The 24,416-nt window shown below is 39.6% G+C and overlaps 1 protein-coding gene across 1 annotated transcript in view; it reads left to right on the top strand.

The window, feature by feature from the left end:
* The first annotated feature begins 3,892 nt into the window (after nucleotides 1-3,892).
* TRIM2 (tripartite motif containing 2) overlaps nucleotides 3,893-24,416 on the top strand; it is a 117,778-nt gene continuing 97,254 nt past the window's right edge. Inside the window, exon 1 of the mRNA XM_037378513.1 lies at nucleotides 3,893-3,972. The gene's annotated coding sequence lies outside the window, so the exon portion shown is untranslated. The remainder of the gene's footprint in view (nucleotides 3,973-24,416) is intronic.

Here is a 24,416-nt window from a genome sequence, read left to right as displayed (position 1 = left end):
GTTGACCAATTTGTGTGAATCTCACTAAATCCAGCCTCTAGTTCAGTTGTTCTTCAGTGCTAATGGAAATAATTTCTCATTTACGTGGACAGAATTGAGATAACAATCAGACTCAAAGTAGCCCTTTGAAAAAATGTAGGGTTTGTCCCTAGGAGGTGACGTATACCTAGCTGCTAAGAGAAGTCATCCTGGGGTGTTCCTGGGTACTGACCTGGGCTGGTAGTGGAAGCAGTTCATACAGAGGTGACTCCAGTATCTCTGCCCTGTCTTGCGTTGTGCCACAGCTTCAAAGTGCTGAGCAACAATAAACCTGAAAGTCTTTAGGAAACTAGTGAAGTTAAACAAAGTCCACTGAAAGTGGAGAGAAAAGTCTCTGGTAAGGCAATAGATTAGATACCAACCTTGCAGTTTCTTTGTTCTCTTTCCAGGTGTGGAATAAAGACAAGACATAGGCTTTTATTCCAGAAACAGTCACTCTCCAGTGAGACAAACAAATTCTCCCCAAACTTTGCTGGTGACAGAAGACAGGGAAGGGTAATTGATGAACCATTGTGCAGATGTTTAGAGAGCTGTTAAGATTTATGGGTGAAGACTGTTCTACCCTGAAGATGCAGTGGTTTTATAAGGAAGAAACTGACATGTCAGTGGGAGATAACCTTCTCAATTTCTCTTCCTGTCAGTGTAAGCTGATTTTAGACCTAAGAGTAAACTGCAAATTACCCAGCTGCAGTTTTTGGATGGTACAGTACTTGGTGCAATAGAATAGGCCATTTTTCTACGTGATTTTTTTGCTAGAAATAACATGTCCAAGTCTATGACTGGACTGTTACAGGAAGATAAAATCATCATGTGCAATAAATAGGACATAAATCCTGGGATATACCATTTAAATATTTCGGTGTTGAGCAATTAAAGTCTTTGTGTTGATTAATTTGATTTTTTTGTGTCTATGTGTTTGAGATTCCTGCTAGGGACTGTATCTAAAGACGCAGATAGCTTGAGCTTTCAAGTATCAGGCACTACAGCTAAGAGGTGTTTATGGCTTTCCTCCTCTGAAGGCAATAAAGGCCTTGAAGGAACAATTTTTATGGAGCCTTCAGATAAAAGATATTAGAGTAAAAGGCTGGTTTACTTTCTATGAACATGGGAAACAAAGAGAAGAAGAGTGCTGTATTTTTAGGATGCTAGAGAGAGACACTGTTCATAAGGTCTCAGTGTTTTAAATAAGTCTGGTGCTGAATATAATACCAGCTAAATAAGGAAAAAGATACTATCTGTATTGTGGAAGAAAGTTAAGCAACTCTTCAATTGAAAACTTTAGTGAATTTCTACAAAGTAATTGCCTTATGTACCTACTAAATCATTTTAATTCTTGACAGATAATGTACTAAAGAAAATAAAGTGGGATTATAATGGGGTTTGGAGGCTATGTACTTTGTGGGAAACCAGACTGTTAGGATAAATTTTTCCACTTGGTTTAACCTGTTACCTTGCAGGGCTCCTGTCATCAGAGACTAAAGTAGACCAGACTCCCTCACTGAGTTGCCATCTTGTTCTGCCTGAAATGTGCCCTGCTCTTGTACCTCCCTCTGCTGAGCTATCCTATAGCTATTTATTTTCCGGCCTTTCCCTTCTTTAGACAAAAGCAGCCTTGTGATGTTGATCAAAAGTGGAAGGAAAACTTCTTGATGTTATGCCGTTATTCCAGTTTTTAATGACGCATGGCCATCCTGAGACATTTTGTCATTTCTGTACTGCTTTTTAAGGTCAATTCTTAATAAAAATAAGCCAGTATGTTAATTGAGTAGATGATCTGTATCCCAGATCAGCTTACAGGATTCATAAATTATCAGAGAACAGGTCCAAATCTGTTTGAAAAAGTCATTGAGGTTAATTGCGAAGATGAAGTACAGCATAATATTACGTAGCACAAGCCAAAGCAAGGTGAGGTGCAGAGAGTTAGGCAGGGCTCTTACATCAGCAGTGAAACTGCCCACAGAGCAGGTGAGAGGTCTTGCTGAGAAAGCAGAAGAATGCAAATGCTTTTCTTTTTGTCCACAGTTTGCAACTTCTTACTCAAGTCTTTTTTTTTTTCCCTTCCCCTAGAACATTCATTTAAAAGAAGAAAAAAAGTCTGACACAGCTTTGGGGGGATCTTAACCTTTAGCTTCCTGGCCCCCCCACCCCCATCCCCCATCTGCTTGTGATTAAGTGATGTTTCGAGGCAGATCTCTTATGATGGTACATTGGTTGTACACCTTGTAGAGTGTGGCCAGCTCTACCTACTTTCAAGCCAACTTTGACTGTTCAAATTATCCAGGGAATGGACTGCTGAATGGAGGTTTTTTGCTGTGTGAAAAGCAATGGGTTGCACTTTGATGTCAGTGAAGTATTCTGTTAAATTTGAAGGCAGGAGTTGAAAAGGGGAAAACATGGTTGAAAGCTCAACAGTGATGTTTAGCTGTTGCAGGATTCATACAGGCAGAGAGCTCTGGCTGTATGGATCAGGCTGAAGGTCTAGAAAACCTTTGACCTTGCTTATAGGCTGTGCTCCCTTCCACTCTTTCTGTTTCAGTCTGCTTATTTATTTTGTTTATTGCTAGCTAACAATTCTCACTTGTTATATAATTCTGAATGCAGATTGTTTGAACCAAGATTTGTGTTTTGACTTGCTTTTATGAGGTATCTGGTACATAAAGTAATTAACAATTAAACTGACAACTCAGGTGGAGAAGTCCTTCTGGTGTAAAGACATAATGTAAATGTTAATAGCTCTTATTTCAAAAGCAGTGTGTCTTAAGCTTAAGTCATAATAGGGAGTAGATAATATTTAGAGTACCTGAGTAGGTTACTCAGACTTGGGAAGAATTCTGAAAGTGAGACATCAATTCAACTTAAAAGGATCAATGCTATGCGTAGATCAGGAAGCCTTTTCCTGGACATACCACTGTAATATGCAAATAGGTGCCTATGGAATGAAAATTTACAGAATGCTGCAAATGACTGATTTTTGTTGGGGCTGCTAATGCAGTTGGTTTGGTGTGGTGAATGGTTGGATTGTAAGCCCTTTTGGGAAGAGAATATTTTCTCGTGTAAGAGGCTTCAGTGTTCTTCAAGGCCCCGTAGTCCTCTTGAACAGTAACCTACAACATGCACTTTGGCTGCTTTTGTGGAGTGCCACATGTGGAGTTAGGATTTGGTGGTGCAGGGAAAGAAGTAGGGGAAGCCCTAATGGCTTATTTTGACACGTGACCTAATTTACCTATGATGTTGATAAATGGGAAAAACGCATGCAGAAATAGAACACGCTATATATATTTCTGAATGCTTTTTTAAAATTCTCTGCAGCACTCTCTCCTCTGTGAGCATATAGGATTATGCATTAAGACAGAATTAATCCCTCATTGTGAAACACACAGGCTCAGCATTTGCCACGGCTTTGCTTTAAGAAAAGGATTCAGACATTGTGGTCTCCATCAAAGAATGGCAGATTCTTGGCAGAACCTTCTTCCATTTGTTTCTGCAAGTGAAACAGTTAATAAATCAGTCATGCATCATTGCTGGATTAGCAATCACACCCCCAAATGCTAATAACTGTTCTCACTCTTTCTCCTGAAGATTACCCTTAAATCCTATCAAAGGACAAGATGCCTTTTGCCTTGCCTGGCATTAGCACCCTAGTGACTTACAGGCAAAGTCAATAGTCAGTAAACTAACTCTCCGACATGGTGAAAGAACAGTCTGCCTTAACCAGACCCACTGTTTTGTAATATGGTTTTAGTTTCTCCTTTCTATGCCTCCACTTTTTTTGTTTTTCCATCTCAGCGAGTCTGGCCACTTAAACTCGGGCTGAACAGAAGGAAGTTTGCCACAATGAATCACTCAAAGGTCTGTTGCAGGGTCTCACAGACTGGGAGAGTTTTACAAGGCTGAAGACTGTGGAGAAGCTGGAGCCAAGAAAATGAGGAGAAGGTAGGTACTTAACATATTCGCTCTTTCTTGTTAATAGAGCAGATGAGCTTATTTATCTCTTGTCTGCAGCTGAATGTGGTCTGTAAAACTGCTTGCTCCTCTTGGTCTGAAAGCAGAGAAACAGCACCAGAGGCAGGTCATAAATTTCCGAGAATTCATGGTCTGTGAGCTCTCCTTGTCTGCAGTTTTAAAGGAGAGTTGCTTAAGGTTGGAAGTTGGGCAAATAAATTATAACACTTTCCTTGGTTTTGCAATGTTCACCAATGAAATTGCTTGGCTCAGCAAGGACTCTTTTATTTACCTTGTAACTACTTCGTGTTGATTTTCATGGTGTTTGTTTATTATCACTGGGATTCATTTACAAAAACACAGTATTTTATATGCAGAAATAATAAAAAAAGCAAGATTATGAGTTATCATCACATATTTCACTTTTAAGGAGCAGATATTTTAAAAATAATTGGGTTGGACACCTACAAGATACATACACTAAAATATGTTGAATAGTAATTTATATTCTTATAGTTTAATTACATTTTACTGCATGGAGGATTCATATTAATATCTCTGTTAAATATTTTTCTCACAGCCGTATAATTTTTTTTTGCTAATCTGTTATTAGATTTAAAGGATGGTCTGGAGATCCTAAATCTTCTTAGTACGCAGACAAAGATAACAGGATATAAACTGAGGTATAAACAGCGTTTAAACTTTATCTTGAATACATAACCAGTGATGCATGATTGTGCAAGTAACTTTTTCAAGTGCTTCCCAGTAAATATGCAGCCACAGTATGTTTGCAGAGATGTTCTTTCTGATGTTATCAGCACTGTTATCTGTTGGAGTGAACTGTTAGATAAATAAATGGGCTAACGCTCAGATCAGGGCTCACCATGTCAGGCTGTAAGGCATCGGGCTGTTTAATTTGGAACTATTATTTCCTTGGATCACAGAATAAAGTCTTCACCAAAATTTTAGTTTGTTTCTTTTCTAGAGACTGCAAACAAAAACGTTGGAAGGGGTAGTGTGGGTGGGGCCAAAGTGAGAGAGCAAAGACCAGTGCAACTGGACAAAGAGGAGACATTAAATTTTTGATCATAGAATTGGAAAAAATTACTTGACCTGCATGAAAAATCTATATGTAGGGAGAGCAAAAATGTAAAAAAAACCCAAAATGTGGGAGGCACCCAGACTGAAACCAAACTTTGGTTTGTACCGTGTGCTCCCTTAAATGAGTAAGTGGTCCAACTCACTACCATTTAATCCTCCACCCTCACCTGACACTTATTCCTCTGTGGCCAGAGTCTCAGCTCACAGGCCACTTCTTTTTAAATGTAAAGGAACAGGTACTTCTAATTTAATTAAAAATTCAGGTTGTGAATTTCATAATTGTGAACAAAGTATTTCAGTGGCTTTCAAACCACCTCTTCCCTTTCTGGTTTTCAAACTACATTTTTCTGGCTGCTTAAAACTCTGCTTCTTTGTGTGTTCACTGACAGACTTGCTGCCTAACTGTGCCTGTTTGTCTCCCAGCAGACCATGCACGTGGTCCTCACTGGTGTCATGCCAAGCAAAAAACATGGCATAGGAACCAGAGGGCCCACATGATGCTTCTGTAATGCTGGGTTGCCTTCTTGCAGCCTGAGATCACTTGCTGTGTGAAGTTTCATTTGTTCTCTTTTGGTTTCAGCTTCTCCTCAATTGAGGTTAATAAAATTTTGCTTGCTACATAAAAAATACGGAGGAAAAGCAGTGCAAGTGCAAATACAGTTATGTAGCAGCTACTTGGGAAATGGAGTAAATATTTTAGATGAAAAACAATTAAGAAAATGTAAAGGCCTTAAAACTTTAAACTGATGGTTTTCAGTCCTCTAAAGGTATGAAACCTGTAGTGTTCAGGGCCTTTGATTTCTTTCTTTTTTTTTTCCCTCTCCCCAAAATGCTTAAAACTTCTTGGCTTATTTTAAAAGGGAAATTCTTTTTGTAGCATATCAGTACCTTACACTTGTCTTTTTTTTAAAAAAAAGAAAAAATAAGATGTGCAGTATAAACATTTGCATCTTAGCTTTTAATATGGCATGCAAACCTAGCATGATGTAAGGAAAGGTTGTTAAGAGAATAGCAGACTCTAAGCTCTGTGGCCACCAGGAAAATCTGAATTAAATTCCTGCTTTGCCACAGACCTTTCTCTCTCTCTCCCTCCTTTTCTTTTTAAAATCACCTTGGGCAAGGTGCTTTGTCAAGAAGGTCTCTCAACACCTAGGCTGTCTCTCTACACAGGGGCATCACAATGATGAGTACATAACAGACAGTGAGGTGCTTCAGTGTTGCTCTGATGGGAACTGTGTGAGTACCTACAACAGTCACCCCCTCTTCCTGCAGCAAGCCCTGCTCTGAGGAAGGTGGCTTCCTATCTGAATGGATGATGAGTAATATTTCAGTGTTGTGGTTTGGTATTCAGGCAGGTATTCAGTGGGCAACAGGAAATTGTGTGTGCACAAAGAACCAAATGTGAAATGCTGAGCCATATTGCCAAGCTGGAGAAAGATGCAGTGCTTCCATCTTGTGACATATGGTGTGTACTCCATTATGTTTCTTCATCCGCCCCAGGACACTAGAATCCTGAACCATGACTAGGTTTTAGAGGTGCTGTGGTAATACAAACACTAGTGCTACCACTACCAGCTTGATTTTGTTTTAATAACGGTCTTCTCTGCAAAACCACAAACCAAAATTAATTACACAAGGCAGGGGAATGTGGAATTGCTACAATAATTAGACCAGGACAGCAGCCTTGGTCCAGAAGAATTGCTTTAAGCACAACTGTGCTGGAGAAAGTTCAGTCTAGCTCATTAGGACCAAATGTTAAAATCATAGCCAGCTCCTGAACTGTCTTTTTAAAATTGCCTTTCCTACTGGCTACTGTTGTCTGCTTCCTCTGCTTGATAGCAGCTCCCACCCGATGGTGACTGCGCTCTGTACCTGCCCTGGCATGGGAAGTCAGAGGCTGTGAACCTCCTTCTGTGCTCTTCAGAGAATTTCCCATCTAATGTGTGCTTGTGTGCCAATTTGTTCAGATAAATATGGGTAGAGGAAAACATAGGTATGCCTCTCATTAGGGTTAGTAGTTACAGTTTATTTATGGCACCTTCTAGTTCTTGAAACTCTCTGGGACTAGTGAATATCTTATGTTCCAATAATACTTGTTAGCTGTATCTACAGAAGCTTATTTTCCTGTTTTTTTCCTTCACCTGTTACGAGTCCTGACCTGACAGCTTTGGTCTGCCAAGTGAGAGACCTATTGGATTTTACACCTACTACTCCCTTGCCTGTTTAGAAGCTAGTCTGCGTATGACTGCTATCATGCTGCCATAGCAAATAACTCCTCACAGGGCTGAGGTTAGGCTTTTGAAGCAAATAAAATTTGTAGTCACCCAAGTTACATCAATCAGAATGGAAATTTTAACTGCAGTTGTTCTAAAGATCAGTATAGGATTAGTGCTGATGAAATGTTGTAATCCCTGATTTCTTAAATCTCCTAAGAGCAAGTTGCATCCATAGTGGCATCTCCTTGGTCTCAAACAGCTGTGAGAGCAATTCTAAGGCTTTAATGAGTCAGTCCCCATAGGGAAGGACAGCAATGTTCACTTTCCTGAATGGATGCTAACTTCAAAAATGGGTACTGCCCCGCTGTCCACGGCCTGTGGACTCCCGAAAACAATGTATTGGTTTGATAGTGATAGTAGCAAAGAAGATGATATAAGGCTGAAGAGGAAAAAGACCAAAAGAAAAAGTGGTGGAACAACTTGACAATTGCATGGAGATGAGGAAGGATGCCTGAGGGAAAAAAGCAAGCAATATGGATGTATTCCTTATGAAATGGGATAGATGGGATTAAAGAAAACCTAAGAAAGTAATATTGAAGAAATATAAAACATAGTCATATCTAGTAAATATAAGCATAAAAGAGAGGTTCTGAGAGGCAAAAGAAAGAGCAAAAAAGAGAATACGTAATGAAAAAGGTCTTGCTGAGCTGACAGAAGAATGCCCCTGGAGGAGAAAAATGCAAAACTATAAAGAATTGAATATTATGACAAGCCTGAGGTGAAGCAGAAGCCTTGGCAACAAGGGAGATGAAGCACTTTGGAAGAAAGAAAAAGTAGGTTTTCAAATATAATACAAATGACACACATTTAGTGTTAATGTTAAGTGTTACTCTATTGAAAGCTGGATGATCAAGTATTATGCTAAAATATCTAGATTTTCTTTACCTGGGTAGGAAAATCACTGAGAAAGTTGAAGTGCTGTAATTTTTTCATAGCCTTTTCTACAACAGGTCTCATGTTTTTATTACCATCACTGGACGGTATGGTGGATGACCCAGAGAGCCTGCTACCCAAGGACATTAATTTTTAGCAGGTCTAATTTCCTTGATGCCTGCAGCATGACACAGAGGAAAGATGCCCCAGATGGCTTAAGGCAGGCTGAACGTAGTTATTGTCACACTGTGGTTGAAGCAGCACAAGCCTCAGTGTGGCCTGGATATGTCTGAGTAATGTTTGAGAGCTGAAACCAATGCTGTTGTCATTACTCTTCATATTTGTATCACTGGCGGTCAGGTGCAGGACTGTAGTGAGGTGTGTCAGGATTTAACTTCATAGATGTGAGAACAATGTCAACATTTATAAAAATGCACTAATGAACATGTTTAATGTTTTATGTAGTTGCTTCCACTTTTCTGCCCACAGACACATCTTTGCGTCTCGTTAGCCCTGGCTACTGCTAGGAAACTTAAGTGCCAAAAACCTCCACCCCATTTTAGCAGGGCTGACAACTGAGGGAAACCTGAGCTCCTGAAAGCCTTCATTCACTTTAAATGGAAAACACAATCAGGGCAGTTTAATTTTTGCTGGCAGAAGCAAGGATACACTCAAATGATCATCTTATCCTACAGCACAGCAAAGGTCATAAAAAGGACATTTTTGGAAATTATTTCCTCTGTCCCTAGCGGAAGAATGACACTTCTTGTAGAAGAGGAGTTGCTTTATTCAGCTAAGTTTTCACTGAGACCGAAAGATTAATCTTCAGGTAGCTCAAACCTCTTAGCATAATTGATTCTAAAAATATCTGTTTAGAACAAGACTTGGAATATAACTATATTGTTTCAAGTGAAAGGGGTAAAGCTCCAGTCTAGTCCTTCATGAACATAGTAAGTGCTGTGTATTTGATTTACCTCTTTAAAGTAACTTTTCCTTAGAATATCTTACCCCAGACTCTTTAGTGCATCTGATTTATGCAAAGCAGCTTATGTGTGTGGCAGTGGTGAACTACAGCTGTTAGGAGTTCTTTGTATTAGTATGTGTTAATTCTTGTATCCCCACTCAAAACATTTATCCCTGTTCTTGAAAAGTAGAAAACCATCACCCTGTGTCCTATTACCTCCTTTATAAATTTTATTTTTTGAAGCACAGAAAAGAAAACAAAAGGATCAGAGTGTGAAACAGAAGCTATTAGATGATTGAAAGAGTATATATACAGGGTGACAAAGGATGCAGGCAAAATAAAACCCATCAATTGAAACTGGTAAATTTTCTAGGCATACAATATTCTTGAAAAATTATGACGACAGGAGTACAAGAAAAGAAACTTTTGTTTCAGGTCTTTGGAAAATTTTATTACTAGCTTTAAGGGTCATTGCTGCAAGTTCAACCAAGTTCTAGAAAGTGTTATTCCTGTTTCTAACAAACCACATTTGATGGGACTCTGGAGTACTGTCCTCATAGTAATCCTCTTGTGTATTATTCTTGTATTTCTACACAATACCTCTTTAATGTATTGTCATGCCAACATATGCCTTTCTGTTGGGAAGTTTTCCACATACAAATTATTCTAGCTACTTTTGTTGAACAAGCAAGCCATGGTGTATAGCTTGTTTCATTTACTCACATTTACACCTGCTCTGGATGAGAACCATTTTTGAGAGTTATGGAGTTTGACTCTACCACTAACTTTCTGTGTGATTGGTCTTAGAGACATAGGACTAGATATTCAAAAGTGTTCTTCAGATCTGGGTATTTAGCTTGAAGTGTTAATCTTCAAGTTCTGGTAACATTTTCAGAAATGCTAAATGCCTGCTGTGATCACAGAATTGTTCAGGGGAACACCACTACCTCTAAAACTCAGTCTTTTCAGTAGCTTAACCCTGCAACAAAAACATTAGGGTATTCAAAGAAGCAGCCATTTTGGACAAAAATAAAAAAAATATTTCTGTAGTGTGTCAGTTGCCTTCAGTAGTGAAGCGCAGCCAGTTCTTAGCAGCCACCCTTGTAAACCCTTTTAAAATGGGTGAATGAATGTCTCTGAATAGATACTTTTGTCTTGAGCCTGGTAGTAGCGAATGTTCATACTGTGAGACTCCTACTACTAAAAGCAGCTTCAACACACTCTCATGGAGGCCCGTGACCAGTAACCTTACCCAAAGCTTTGTTGTAGCCAGGCACTCATCCCGCTGTGAATGGCATAGACGTTGTAAGTAAGGGGACTACTCACATGCCTTTTTATTTTTGTACATATCATCTGACTGGACTGGGAGTGGAGAGCTCTAGCTCTTGAGCTAGAGCAACAGTAGCAAGTTCCATTTTATGTTGACATAAATTATGATTTGCACCCCGACCATCCCGTGCCATCATTTCTCTCTAGTTCTGGTAAGTCAAGTTTACCCTCAATGCTTTGGAGGTCTAGAGACCCTTGGCAGATTGAGCTGATCAGCTGTGCCAGATACCTGATGCCCTCTGCGTTCAAGTCCTGTCTGTTTCCTCCTTTTTGAGAGTGTGTTACCCATTGGTGTGCTTAGCTTTTGATATTTATTCTGGTGTGGTTTTAGAGTTTTCGTTGTCCTTCTGTGAGATTATTGTGTATTCTGCATTCATTGGTACAAAAAGGCTTGCAATGTGAGGAAATGTGGGTAAGCATCTTCCTTTGTGTATTTAATTTATGCCTATCCCTCCTGATAATATGTTCCATAGCTCAAGTATGTCAGCTAAAAATGCTCATCCCTGAGCACCTGACAGTTTTTCCTGATAAGCTTCAGATAGTTTCAGTATCTGCAAGGCCTGTTGTTACGGTAGTGGAGTGCTGCAAAAAAAATATAAGAATTAAATGGTTTACATATAGCCAAGTCCTAATAATTAAAGGTACCTTTTAGGTTAGGAACAAGAGCTTAAAATGTGTGTAGTTTGACTAGATGGGAAGCCAGCGGGAGCTCTACAGTACTGAAGTTGATGTGCTTTCATAGCCTGCTTGGAAGGCACGCAGCAGGAACCTGGACATTTGCAGTAGGCCAAACTGGAGATACCTAAAGGCATATACCATGATCCCCCACCATCTGAAAGGGATATGGGTGCAGCCTCCAGACTATGTTTTAGCTGAAGGTGGAAGAAAGGTCTGTTTCTCAATATTTTTCCTGCAGACCATTAGCATGGCTCTGTTGCCATCTTTTTAGCTGCTGTTGCTATAGAAAATAGTGGTTAAAGCTGGCAAGATAGTGGAATTATTTTAATTCAACATTCTTGAAGACTGTGGTGTCTCTATTTGCCAGTCTTTAATATTTGTACAATGGTGGAACAGTCACGGGCATGTTTGCAAATCCCAGAAGGCTTGTCATGGAAATCTATTCTCTGTTGTTTGCTATGGATTATTTTCTAGGAAAGTTTCAGCCATCCACTCAGCAAAAAAGGCAATGGGTGAAAAGCATACACATAACTCCAACAGTCGATAGCTCGTATGTTCATGAGCAACCAGTGTCTGCAAAATGGGTCACCAAACTGTTTGGAAAAACCATACAGGGACAAAATGTGTTCCTCAACAGTAAGAAATATGTGTGAGTGATTGTGAATTAAAGAAGATCAAAATTAGTGTCAGCTGACAAATAGCATTCATTCAACACTGGCACTTAAAACCTCAAAGACTTCCTGGAAGCGTAGAAAACAGTTTGCTTGTAGGGGATGTACCTTACATAAACATAATGCCTCTTTTTAGTCAATCTTATGTAGACATTCTGAGAAGATTCAGTCCAACCAACATAAAATAATGCAGTATCTAATTTTCTGCTGCTTTGCAACTCATCTATTTGCATACATATGTCCAGCACTATAAAGACTGAAGAATCAAAAGTAAAGCTCATAGTTACCTAAGGAAATCTACAGGGAAAATACTTTAAAGCTATTTCAGTATGGTTACAACGAGGTGCTTCGTGTCAGTTTGATGTTGAATCAGTGGAATGTTGTTTCAGCAATGGGATATGACAGAGCGATAAAAGCAAGACTTCTGGTTTTCTAACAAAGCAGTTGCTGTCAGACTGAAGGCCAAGTATAGTACTGGAAAAAGTTGTGTTACGTACAGGAGGGGGTATACAATGAAATTTCTGATAAACCACTTTAGAGGTCTTCAAATATCTGAAATCATAGAGCTGAGGTAATGTGTAAGAAGTTACACAGATCCTCTGTAGTGAGATGCTTCTCACCCTAATCATAAACAGTTTGATCCAGAGGGACATGTAGGCATCCCTTTATGGATTAAAGCCCTAGTGCCTATATTGATTACTGAATAGAAAACAACTTTATAGGATGTTACAGCTTTTGTAATTCATTCAGATACTTTACAGAGATTGTGGAGGTGATACCTGGATAGGTTATAATAAATACACAGATCTTGGGAGCTACAATGCTTTCACTGTACTGGATGATCAGCACCATGTAAGCACAGTATAGAAATCCACATATCACAGCACTGTTCTGTTTCTTCTCTGAATGTTTTATTGCTTGGCTAAGTTAATTGTACACAGGCACAGCATGATGTTCCTTAGCTGCTTCCTTTCAAGCTGAGGGAAAACACTTGATAAAGGACAAAAACTCTGATTTGCAGCAGATCAAAGCAAATCCCATTTTAATTGGAAAATGTGAAGGCATTTCTTCTTATTTAGTCATCTTGCCTGCCAAATTTGAGCCTTCTATCTCCAGCCATTTCAGCACAAGTCTTTTTTTTACATTCTTTTGGTGTATATGTTTAGAAAAGGAAAAGTTTATTTTATTTTTCATACTGCAAAGTTACTGAACTGCTTTTGCTTAGTTTTAATGTTTGTCTTTTTAAAAGCTACCTGGAAGTTATCAGCTTGAAATGTGAGTTTCAGAGTTCTTCATAACTGATACTATAGTATTATCAGGAGATAAGGAGAGAGGAAAGGAACTTTCTATAGATGTTTATTAATTTTGCTTGTTAGTTAATGAAATTGTTACCTTTGCATATTGGTTACCTACAAAGAGGACTCTTTCCATAAAGACTTTGTTGACTTTTTGGACATGCAGGCTGTTGTCCCAGGATAGTGTTCTGCCAATAGCTTCCAGTGGCTCATTTGTCTTTTACTGGAAGCTACCTTACCTTCACTTCTGCTAGTGTGACTGACTTCAGATCTATGAAATGGTCCATTTAAAAATCAAATAAGATAGGTTCACATTTCAGCAGAGCCCACTCATTTTGCAAATCTGTTTTGGAGTGCAGTCACATGAATTGTTGGATTGTGCAGGGTATAAACTTCTGCCAGGCAGCTGTGTCTGTGAGGAGCAGAGCTAGGAACCTGTGGCAGTGGATATTCTGTTGAAGGAACAATGGCAAGGAACAACAGCCTGAAAACACAGATTCTCTGTAGAATTAAAAGGGCAGTATTCTTGCTGTTCTGCAGACTCCTCTATGAGTATTTTCTCCTGTTATAATGTGGAACTAGTCCCTGTCTTGGGTGCTTCCAAGTTCTAGTTTTGCTAGAAATGTTTTACATGCCTTATGTCATGAATGTGATGAAGGAGTTGAACAGGTTGTACCTAAACTGGGAAGAAACGATACATAAATAATGGGGTTTATTCTTTTAGCATCTGATACAAAGACCTTTTAAAGGTAGTAGAAAGTCATGACTGACTTCAGTGAACATGGAATCAATCCCTAAACCAATAACACCTGTTCAGTGATACAGTCATTGAAAGACTAATCGAATGAATAAGAAATGCTTTTGCAAAGGATTCTAATCATCATATGGCTCAGCCTGGTTCCTTATCCGAGGTCCCTCAGTGGCATGACTGCTTTCATCTCTTTGCCTAGCTTTGCAATAGCCTGAAGCATCGTAAAATCCCTCAGCCCTATGCCTTTTGTTGTATATAAGCGTATTCTTTGCCAAACTGCCTGGAACAGACATCACCTAGCATTGAAGTCTATCTAAATAGGAATGTTTTGTGGTTCTTTTGTTGCTGCTGTTCTTGTTTTGTGTGGGAGGATGATCTGTTTTGTTGATTTAATACGTTTCTGCAATTTTAGACTTTTTAGTAGTGCATTTGGTGTTTGAAAGCAGCTGGATTCTTTTATCTCTAAATTTGCCAAATGGAATTTATTCCACAAACCCTTTGGCATTTTCCAGAATATGCTGCCAAACCTGACTTTTTTAAAAAACTCTGTAGCTTATTTTTTTGTGCTGTCTGTCATCTTGTTTTCCAGGTATTTTTGGTATAGAATAAAAGCTCGGAAATAAATGCATGAAGCGGGTACATCTCAGAAAGAAGCCTGAGTTTTTGAAGAAAAATGGCGTGAGCGACAAAGGCATATCAGAACATAGACCTGCCAGGCATTTAGGATCAAATGTAGATCATCAGTTTCGTGCTGTGGCGTGCAGAGAAATCTCAGAATTCAGTTGTAGCCAGTAATTGAGCACTTGGAAATTGTTTCTGTGAAAATGAAAAATCATGAAATACTGTGTTGATCATGCAGTGAACACTGCCATTTTGTGGATCAGTTTTCTATGCAAATGGTTTTAATTTTGTTTGGATTGATCTTTTCAGTGGAGGTCTGAGGTCCCAATGAAATAGGAAGGGATCCACATTCTGAACATTTGGAATGTCACTACAAGTATTTCTGTTGAGAACTGTAAGTGGAAAGTCCCAGACTGTTAGAAAAGACATCTCTAATCAAACATGATACAGAAGACATACATAACTACAGCTCCTGAACCCCATAATACATAACCTTTGAAACCTTTGTTTTTTTCTTTGTCTGAGTAGTTGTGTTGTATTGATAATCTTAGGAAAGCACAGTGATGATAAGCAAGCTAATAATGCCCCTTAAAGAGGGGAAGTGTGGGAAATTGCTGCCAGCATTGAAGTCTTGTCATATGTTGGACTTGTGATTGGTGACTCTCTCTCTCTGAAAAAGTAGAACTATCTCTTATCGTTGCTGGGCAAGAAACAGGAACATTCAATAGGAGGGGGTGTTCAAAACATTTGTGATGCAGTTTAGGAATATATATGTACTTATCAGGTTCTCGCTCAGTGCTGCCTGGCCCAGATGGAGTATTATGACATGAATCATTAAAGAGGTTTGGGTGATAACCAAGGTCCTGGCATTTCCCCATGTTTCTTGCATGCTGGGATATCTCCAGCTGATGTTAATCAGTGGGGATGGCATTTTCTCCACATTGACACTCTGCACTGCCAACTTCCCTGCCAGGCAGAACAGCTTAGAAAAAGGAGGTGGTCTTCACATTATTTTTTTTTATTCTGTATGATTCCTTGTGGTTGGGTTGAGTACTGGCATCTTGAAAATGTGTCCAATACCCATGTCTTAATGATCATCCACTCCCATCAGAGCAGAATGTTTTATTTATTGCCAGCTAACCTAAAATCCCCTGTAAGATAAAAGTGGAAGGATAATTTATTTGCATAAGCCAAATATAGACAGCAAAGCTAGTAGGTCAGAGGCAAGCCAAAAGAATTAAAAGCAGTTCTATCTACCTGTATTTTAGCTCATCTTCAGTTAACAAGCAGTCAACTTTGGTGCTTTATGGCTGGGATCCAGTTCTTGGACAAAACCCACTGGCTGGATTTAAATGTCACTGAAAAACCCCTCTGTTTAGCGGTTACTTGTATATGATAACTGGCCAAACTTTTCTTGGAATTCTGTTCAGATTCAAGCATTCCCTCACTTTCTCTTTGATTTCTTGTAATTTATCACTTTCTTAGAGGTCAGTTTGAATATTCTCACACAGGAGAAGTGACAGTTTGCCTTACTGTAGAAATGCTGATGTATTTCAGATGTTAGCTAGACAGCCATCTCCTTTCCAGATGGCATACACACTGGTTGCTTCACTTGGACTACAAACAAGTCATTAGCTCATTGTGAGATAAACATATTTCAGCTGATTGATGATGCTGAAACCTTAGTATGCAGCTCTTCACAAAGCCATATCCTACATAAACCAACACTAATATGGGGTACAGGTATGTAAAAGAGATCAGGAGTTAGGTACATTACCAATTCCGGAGGCTCATCATGCCAATAACCAGTGTCTTTGTTGAGATGGTGGATTTGAGATCACAAGAGTTCCCTGACCTTAGAGATAAAATGACAAGTTATTTTCTGAATCAGCAGACAAAAAGGGATGGAATGGATTTACTATTGCCCTTGACTTTTTAGGTGCAACTACGGAAACATTGTTACCAGTGACCTATTTAAACATACCCAGGACAAAAGCAGATTTTAGGTAATTTAAGGGAGTCTGTGGCGGGGAAGGCAGGGGAGAATTGTTTTCATTGCTGCTGAGGAGCAGGGAATATACAAGGGTTTTTTTGATAAAATGTGATTTTGTTGATTCATTCGGCAGTAAAATGTGCTCTCCATCCAGCAGGTATAAAAGTTAAGTCTGTGCATTGGTTTTCCAGTGTGTCGGAGTTAGCTACTGTGGTACTGTGGCATGTGATGGCATATTACAGAGAGGATGTAGATCAGAGGTCAAAATGAAATGTGATTCTGAAGACCCTTGACCGCGATTTTGTAATAACTCTATTTAATAACATTACATATGAGAACAAAAAGATTTCTTTGAATTAGTAGCTCTACTCTGTTCTTTATCACCATTTTTAATTTCAGCTACACCAGAGGGACTGAATGTTAGTGGAACTGTGCTAATGAGAGAAGACAATGAAAAATAACCATGGCCTTGACTTTAGCTTGTGTATACATATGTACTATTTCCCAATTTCTTTGCATATGTAGATAGATAAATTAATTGAGAGCTGCTTAAAAACTGTGTACAGCACAGTATAATTGACAGGGAAAAGAGTCTTATGAAAAACTTGGGGTTTACCCATTAGTGTTTATTGCAACATTTTTGTTTGCAGTGGGAAAAAAAAAAAGTTTTTTACTTTCTCCTTTGCTCTTCTTCAGATCATAGACCCACTTCTTAAACACTGTGGATGAAAGCCCACCTCTGCTGAGGCCTGTAGCAAATATCCCATTGAATTCATTGAAACCAAGATCTTGCCCTGAATTTGTGAAGTGGTAAAGCACTACTAAACCACACATGCCATAATGCACACCCAAAATGCCAGTGGTTTCTTTTCAGGGATTGGCAAAAATGCTGTTGCGAGATCATGGGGTATTAAACCAGTGTTGCTGTTGTCAGATATCCAGCAGCACCTTTGTTGGTATGCAGAGGAATGTTATTAAACACTCCGCTCCCAAAACTGTTCTTAATGTAAAATGGACAGTGTATATTTTTACATGTTACTTTGGGGTTTAAATATATTTGCCTATTTGCAGTGTTTTGGAATTTGCCTTTTATGAATACATGAGATTAATCTGCAGTTGCCTAAAAATGTCAGTATCATGCTTTAGCATGGTTTCAAAATACCACAGGTTTGTGTGTGAGCACACTGTAGGATAACCAACCTCTGAAGATCTCTGTTATGAGCTCCTCCAATCTATTTCTGGCTTGTTTCAGAAGAACTTTCTTTAGGCATAGAAGTGGAAGAATCCTTGGTGCTAAGATTTCCAGTAAGGACAGTTAACTCTAATTTTGTATGACACCTTCTCCCTAGGTACTGAAATAGTTTTGTATAGCTTACTATGCATTTCAGAAAGTGGTATTGCCCATCACTTCTGAATTGATCTAGTTATAAACCATGCATTGAAAATCAAAGAGTTTGTAATGAATACCAACTCCAGTCTGTACTGATCTGCCCAAGAACTGAGCACCATTGTTGTACAGACTGGAAGTGCGAGAGGAAACATGGAGCTGCAATAGTGGAGCTGCTTCCAAACAGTTTACTAGGACATGTGAAATAGATGGAGACGCACCGTGGCTGACACGTTTAAGGCTGTTGATATTTTTTTTTTATTGGGTATACTGTGATTGCCCAAATTATGGAGATGTTTAAACCAAATTGCTTTTTGTAAAGGACTCAGCTTATAGACTACACTGTTCATATGTCTCCATATTTAAATGGAATTTTATGTTTCATTCACTAAGTTAAAGATTACTTCCTGCAGTGGCTTAATACAGAAGGGAGACTCTCTAAAGGTGTAGTTCTTCTTACAGTCAAAAGATGGTAGTACAATTTCTATTCCAAGCGGCCCAGTAAAACAGAGCAATGACAATGCATCTGTTGCTTGCATTTATAGGAAGGGATACGGGAACAAAAGAAGGATGAGAATCCATAGATGAAAACACACCAACCAGTTTGTCAGGCAGTGATTACGACCGTGATCTTCTCTGGGAGTCAATAATTCTGAATGTGGCCATGATGCCCAGGCTTAACTGGCTGTAGTGCAGCGATTGAGCCAGCTGGTGATGGACATCTGTAGTGAAGGGCTTAATGAAAGGCTTAGGGGGTTGAGAGAGCATGAAATGAGAATGTCCTTCTCACCATCTCTGATGTTTTCAATAAAGTCTCTGAAAGCAATGATTGATGTAATGAAAGCAGCAAGTTTAATTAGGCCTGACTATTGATTAGTATAATGTTAATCTCAAAGTATTTTATAGTGAGGTGCATGAGATTCATAGCAAGGAAATAGTGTTTCTGTGGGAACAAGTACTACAGTTTCCTTAATTTCAAAAGGAGAGAAGTCATCATGCACTAACTGCCCAAACAGAGATTTAAGACAGACTGTTCCCCAAGAAATGTGGACTCCTCCCATCTCATTTTATTTTCTAGGAATAAAAAGCAAATAAGATACTAATGCTAAAGAAAAGGAACTATTTATCTGCTTTTTCACTAGTCAACAACGTTTTGTCTGTAATGAATGCTGTTAGAGCAGTTGTTTGCTTGGACATACTGCTGATTGTAGCAGAACCTGGGAAACTTATTTTACGCAAGGGATACGTGATGCTGTTCAGCAAAGTAGAATCATTTAGGATCTAATATCCCTGGCACAGAAATATTTAGACGTGTATGATGCCGCATCTGAGCTGAGAAAGCAGGAACATGGCTGCACACAGTGTGTGCAAAGATTGTGATGGAACATTTGTATCCTTGAATAATACAGCAAGTACCTCTGTATGCACTGAGATGCCATAGTGAATCTGCTTACAAATTAGACTAATAGCTAACTTGAGATCCTAATAGAAGTGCTGTGCTTTTAGATGTGCAGTATCTACTTCAAGAATTCCAGCTCTGCACTGCAGTGCCTGTAAAAATCATGCTCAGTCCTAACAAGTTAAGCCTAGGCACTGGAATTAGGCACCCTGTGGAGTCAATGAATAGCCTTCAGGTTCAGCATAGAAGTAGCCAAAAGAAAATAGTGAGCACAGGACTTTGTCCAAATTTTCTTGTTTTCAGGAACCAAGGTGCAGTTGAAAGCCACAGATCATCACATTTTTACACTGAGGATTCTATTACAGATGTCATCTACTGCAGCAGGACTGTATTTGGAGAAGGCAAAACAAGTAGTGGGATTTTTCAATTATCTTGCTTCTGGTTGAAGGGTACAATGAGATACATTGCCAAAAAAGCTGTGCAGGTAAAGGCGGAAGCCTGTTTCTGGGGGTGGGTATGAGAGCATTATGTCGCAAAACCAAAGGTTTGTTATCTGTTCTCTGATCTCAGACTCAGCCTGGGAGCAGGAGGAAGTTTGCAGCTCCTAGAGTCAAAAGGTCAGTTCCAGGCACTGGGATTATCTGAGATCTGTGTAAATAAATCTCTGTATTTTCTGGGGAAAATGATGCTAGGAGCACACTCTCACCTTTGATTCCTTCCACCAAGCCAGAGCCCTCTCACTTCTAGAAATCAAGGAATTCTCTGTGCATGGAAAAGGACTTCTGCAAAATCTGAAGGAGTGAAAAGATACTGCTAATGAACATCATTGCAGCTCTTCCTCTTCCAACAGTCTTAATCTTAATTCACGGTGATTTCTGCAGCATTCTAGTTGTCTCTGGGAAATCATTTTTTCAGGCATGGCATAGTGTGTGGTTCCTAAATTATAAGTAATCCTCTCAAGTAGCTGATTTGGACAGGAGTGCTGGAAAAAGTTGCAATGAGTGTTTTAAATAAGCACCTTCACCATTTCCATTCCACTTGGAACACCAACACCCCTGGAAAGTTACTCAATTCATTCTAAATGGAAGGTAAAGTCATAAAGAGTTCTAACTAGCTGAATGTGTTGGTCACATTGGTCACATAATTCTCCTGGTGAATACTTTTGGTTTGTGTGTTTTAAGTTGTTTCCTTGCATTTAACAAACATAAAGACATTCCAAGGAAGTAGTGCTGTTTGCGGAAAGTTCCCTCTGAAGGTCCCTGGAATCTGGAGCCATCCATTTCAGTTCAGAATTTCTAGGGCACAAATGGTGTCATAGCAGGTGACAGTGTCTCTGCACTGACTTAGGTGAAGCAAGAGAGCTAAAGGTAATTATTTTTTGTTCTTTTTTGAGCTCCCTGGGCTCATGAAGTGAATGCTGGCTATGGTGATGGTGCCAAGGTACTAAAATGCAGGAAAAACAGGGAAGATGGACAAGGCAAGGACCAAATTGTGCCACCAGCTGCTCATTTGTTTTCCAAATAAAACTGTATTTGACTTCTCTTTTACATTTACATCTTCCCATGTGTATACCAACGCCTCAGTACCACCTGCTGTCTCATAACTGCTGCCCTGTAGTAACTGCAAGCAAACCAAGCAATTTTATTTAATAGTAAAAGCAGGGTAGACCTCTGGAAACAGGACACTGCATGTACTGTGTTCAAGAGGCTTTTGCTAGATATAACATTAAAACATGTCCAGATGTGGTTGAAATCACTAATGCCTATTAAAGGCAGAACCTGGAGGACTGGAAAACAGGTCTTCCGTGTGACTCTAGATCCATGAGACAGCTGAGAAGCTGTGCTGTGCCTCTTGGATGCAGTGCTCTCTGGGCATGAGACAATTTTGACAGCTTTTATTTTCTTTTCCAAATTTATGTCAATACAATCTAGACCTTAGCAGAGAAATATGAAAACTTGGATAATTTTCTGCCTGAATAAAACCCCTCTCTTCTGTAGAAGCTCGCAGAATTATTTCCCTTTTCAATTATAATGTTAATGGTTACGTATCTGAATTTCCTGCCTTTCTGGATAAACTAGTGATGCACAGATGTGGTTATCGCCTTTCACTTCAATGCTGCTAGAACTCTGTAATTTCAGATGGTCAATGACAAATGTTACTCTTCTGTTGCTATCTTAATGCAGCCTCCTGTGCTGTAGCTGTATAGATCCAGTGCAGCTTCTTTCTGCTCTATCCATTCTGCACCTACAATTCAGATCGAGATTTCTGGCTAACATTCTTTTGATGTTGATGTTATGGGGCGCTTTTTTTTTTTTTTTCAGTCTAAAAGCATTTGATTTCGTATGCATTTTATTTGGATAGGATGGGTACAGAAAGAGTCAAGTAACAATGTTAATTGGCAACATTTCAGGTAGGGTCAATTTATTTGGTCTGGCGGTGTAAGAGAAAATGTGGAAGCATTTAGAGTATTTTGGATTGAAAAGGGAAATGTTATGCAGTTTTGTGATTAGAAGCTTACAGAAACATACCCTGTAGAGCAAGGAAAATCATCAGATTAGAAGTAGATAGTAGAACTAGGAGGCTGTTTTAAGTCCAAGACAACCTTGCCATGAGCACAAACAACTCAGACTTCTTGAAATTCTGATAAAATAATACTTGACCCAGTAAATGGAGGATCATTCTCAAATGTTCCTTGAAAAACAGTCTTAAATGATGAGAGCTGTAGGCTTTGCATAGGAAAAAAAGCAAGACATCCTGACTGGGATGGACTGCTGATCTTACATCGGCCTTTTGCAGATCTCTTGATGCTGCCCTCCACCCCCCCACCCCCCCGCCACACACACACATTGCTTAGCCCTCTTAGGAATAGACAGACTGGTATTTAAGGTTTATTTGAGGTGAAGCACCTTGTTTAGAGATGGTGCTTTGCATCTTACGTTGTCATAACATGTAATTTCACAGAGCAGTCTATGTTCCACTCTCCCAGCAGTTGAACATCATCTCTGCTTCTCACCCTAGGGAGCGACTAGTTCATTGGCCATGTCATGCAATCATATCACAAAAACCTTGGGGACTGTCAGTGTTTAATCTGCCCTTAATGAAGCCTGCCAGATCAGCTTACACTATTTGTCACTATTTTCTGGCCTAGCTGCCAGAGCCTTGGCAATGATTTCTGCTTCTAAAACAAGGAAAGAAATAGGCAGGCCTGCAGTTGGGAGCATTAACTGAAATTGAAATCCATGAGAAATCCAGGCAGAAATCCACCTTTGATCTCTTTCCTGTGTGTTCTAGGCTAGATGAAATCAGATTAGTTTTAATCCCCATAATGACTATTTCCTTGGCTGAACCCAGGCAAGATCCATGCAGGGACTGAGGCCAGATGTATGGACTGCCTACTCTCTGGAGTAGACTAGAGTTCAGGAACCCTTGATCTGGAAAAGTCACAGTGAAGTGCAGCCTTGTGCACAGCACTATGGCTTGTTAGTGACCACGCACAGAGCCAGATTGTGTGTTTCTGCACTGAACTCCCTAGCATTTCTGGTTTATGAGTCAGTATGCAGATGCCTGCCAGCTCAGGTGGCCCTGTTTCCACATTGTAGACATGGCCTTAAGTATCTAATGGCCACCCTAAACACTCCAGGCAGAAATGTAGGTCTTTGAAACATGCCACGTAACCCAGGTGTCTGGAGATGCTAAACAGCTGCCAGGGCTGAGCAACTGGGCATCTCCCTCTTCCCAGACACATCAGGACCACCACAGAAGACACTCTGTGCCTATCTTCTCTGAAGCAGTTAGTCTGGCAAAGCTCAGAAATCACCTGCTCAATCTCAGAAAAATAGCTCCTGCCATCAGGGACACAGAAACCTGATTCTACTCCTAATGAACAGCCAATTACTGAAGCAGAGATTGGACTTTCAAGGTTAGTGCCTTAAACAACAGCCTGACTACTAGGCTACACAGCGGTCTCTGTTCCCTTCTTCACTCCCTTTGTTATTTAGTAATATCAGGACAGCAGCTTCAGGAGGATTCCTACCTTAGAATAATCTAAAAAGTTATGGTTAAATAAGGGAATGTTGGTTAAACTTTCAGCTGGCTGCTAGTAGATTGGAGTCCCAGTCTGTCATCTCTTGAGTACTGTAATTGCCTCTCATCTCTTCTCCAGCCAGCTTTTGTGAGAAAGGGAAGTTAACTCAAGAGAATGGGTATGTATGAATCCCAGCTGGAGATGGGCATTTTCCTGCAGCCCAGATGAGGATACCAAGTTCATGGACAGAGTTTAAGATCTTGGCATTTTGCAGTAGCTAAGTTAGGCAGCTCTGTGCTAATGTGCTGGCTTTTGTGAGTGTCATTCCTGTGGATTGCTTAAGCACAGAACTCTTGGCAGGGAGACCTGCAGACTGCAAGGCACCTTGTGGTTAGGAATTGACACCCCTGCCTGTGCCTCTTTGTAAATCTGTCTCTCCCTTCATTTACTGCTAAGATTTTTTTTCCTCATTCAAAGCATGTCAATCCAAGTAGATAGAAAGGAAGACCATTCTCTATAATAGGGCCATGGGAGGAAAGAGATTGCGGTATCGAGGACAGTATAAATCTGATGAGCATGTAATACCCTGGAAATAAAAGTAGCTTGTCTATGTAAAAGCCTAGCATGGAGTTACATGAGGTAGTGTGTCGACTACAGATTTCTTTTGGAATAAGTAATGTGATATTGTACAAAGGGTTTCCATTGTCAGTTCTCTCTATCTCTAAGCAAAGCCATATGTAAAATTGTGTTGCTAAGACATTGTTTTCGTAGGCTTGATATAACAACATGGGAAAAGATGTAGGAAATATACAATAAGTGCTGCTGGAATGGTTGGATGCCATTTTAAATAACCACTGGAAGTCTGCCTTTCTTAGCTGCATGGTAGGCTGTAGGGTTGCTATTATGTTGGATGTGTGCCAAACAATGTCCAGGTTGTAACAGCTCAATTACATTTTTTTCTGAGTCTATTCACTGAGAGACCATTATTGCAGATCCTGGGCTGTCAAGAGAAGCTTGGACTCGTGGAGTGAGCTAATTCCCTGATGGAAGGAAACTAACAGCAAGTTCACAGG

This window comes from Falco rusticolus, chromosome 1 (genome assembly GCF_015220075.1).
Source record: "Falco rusticolus isolate bFalRus1 chromosome 1, bFalRus1.pri, whole genome shotgun sequence".
Taxonomy (NCBI): domain Eukaryota; kingdom Metazoa; phylum Chordata; class Aves; order Falconiformes; family Falconidae; genus Falco; species Falco rusticolus.
This window is presented reverse-complemented; position numbering and strand designations above follow the sequence as displayed.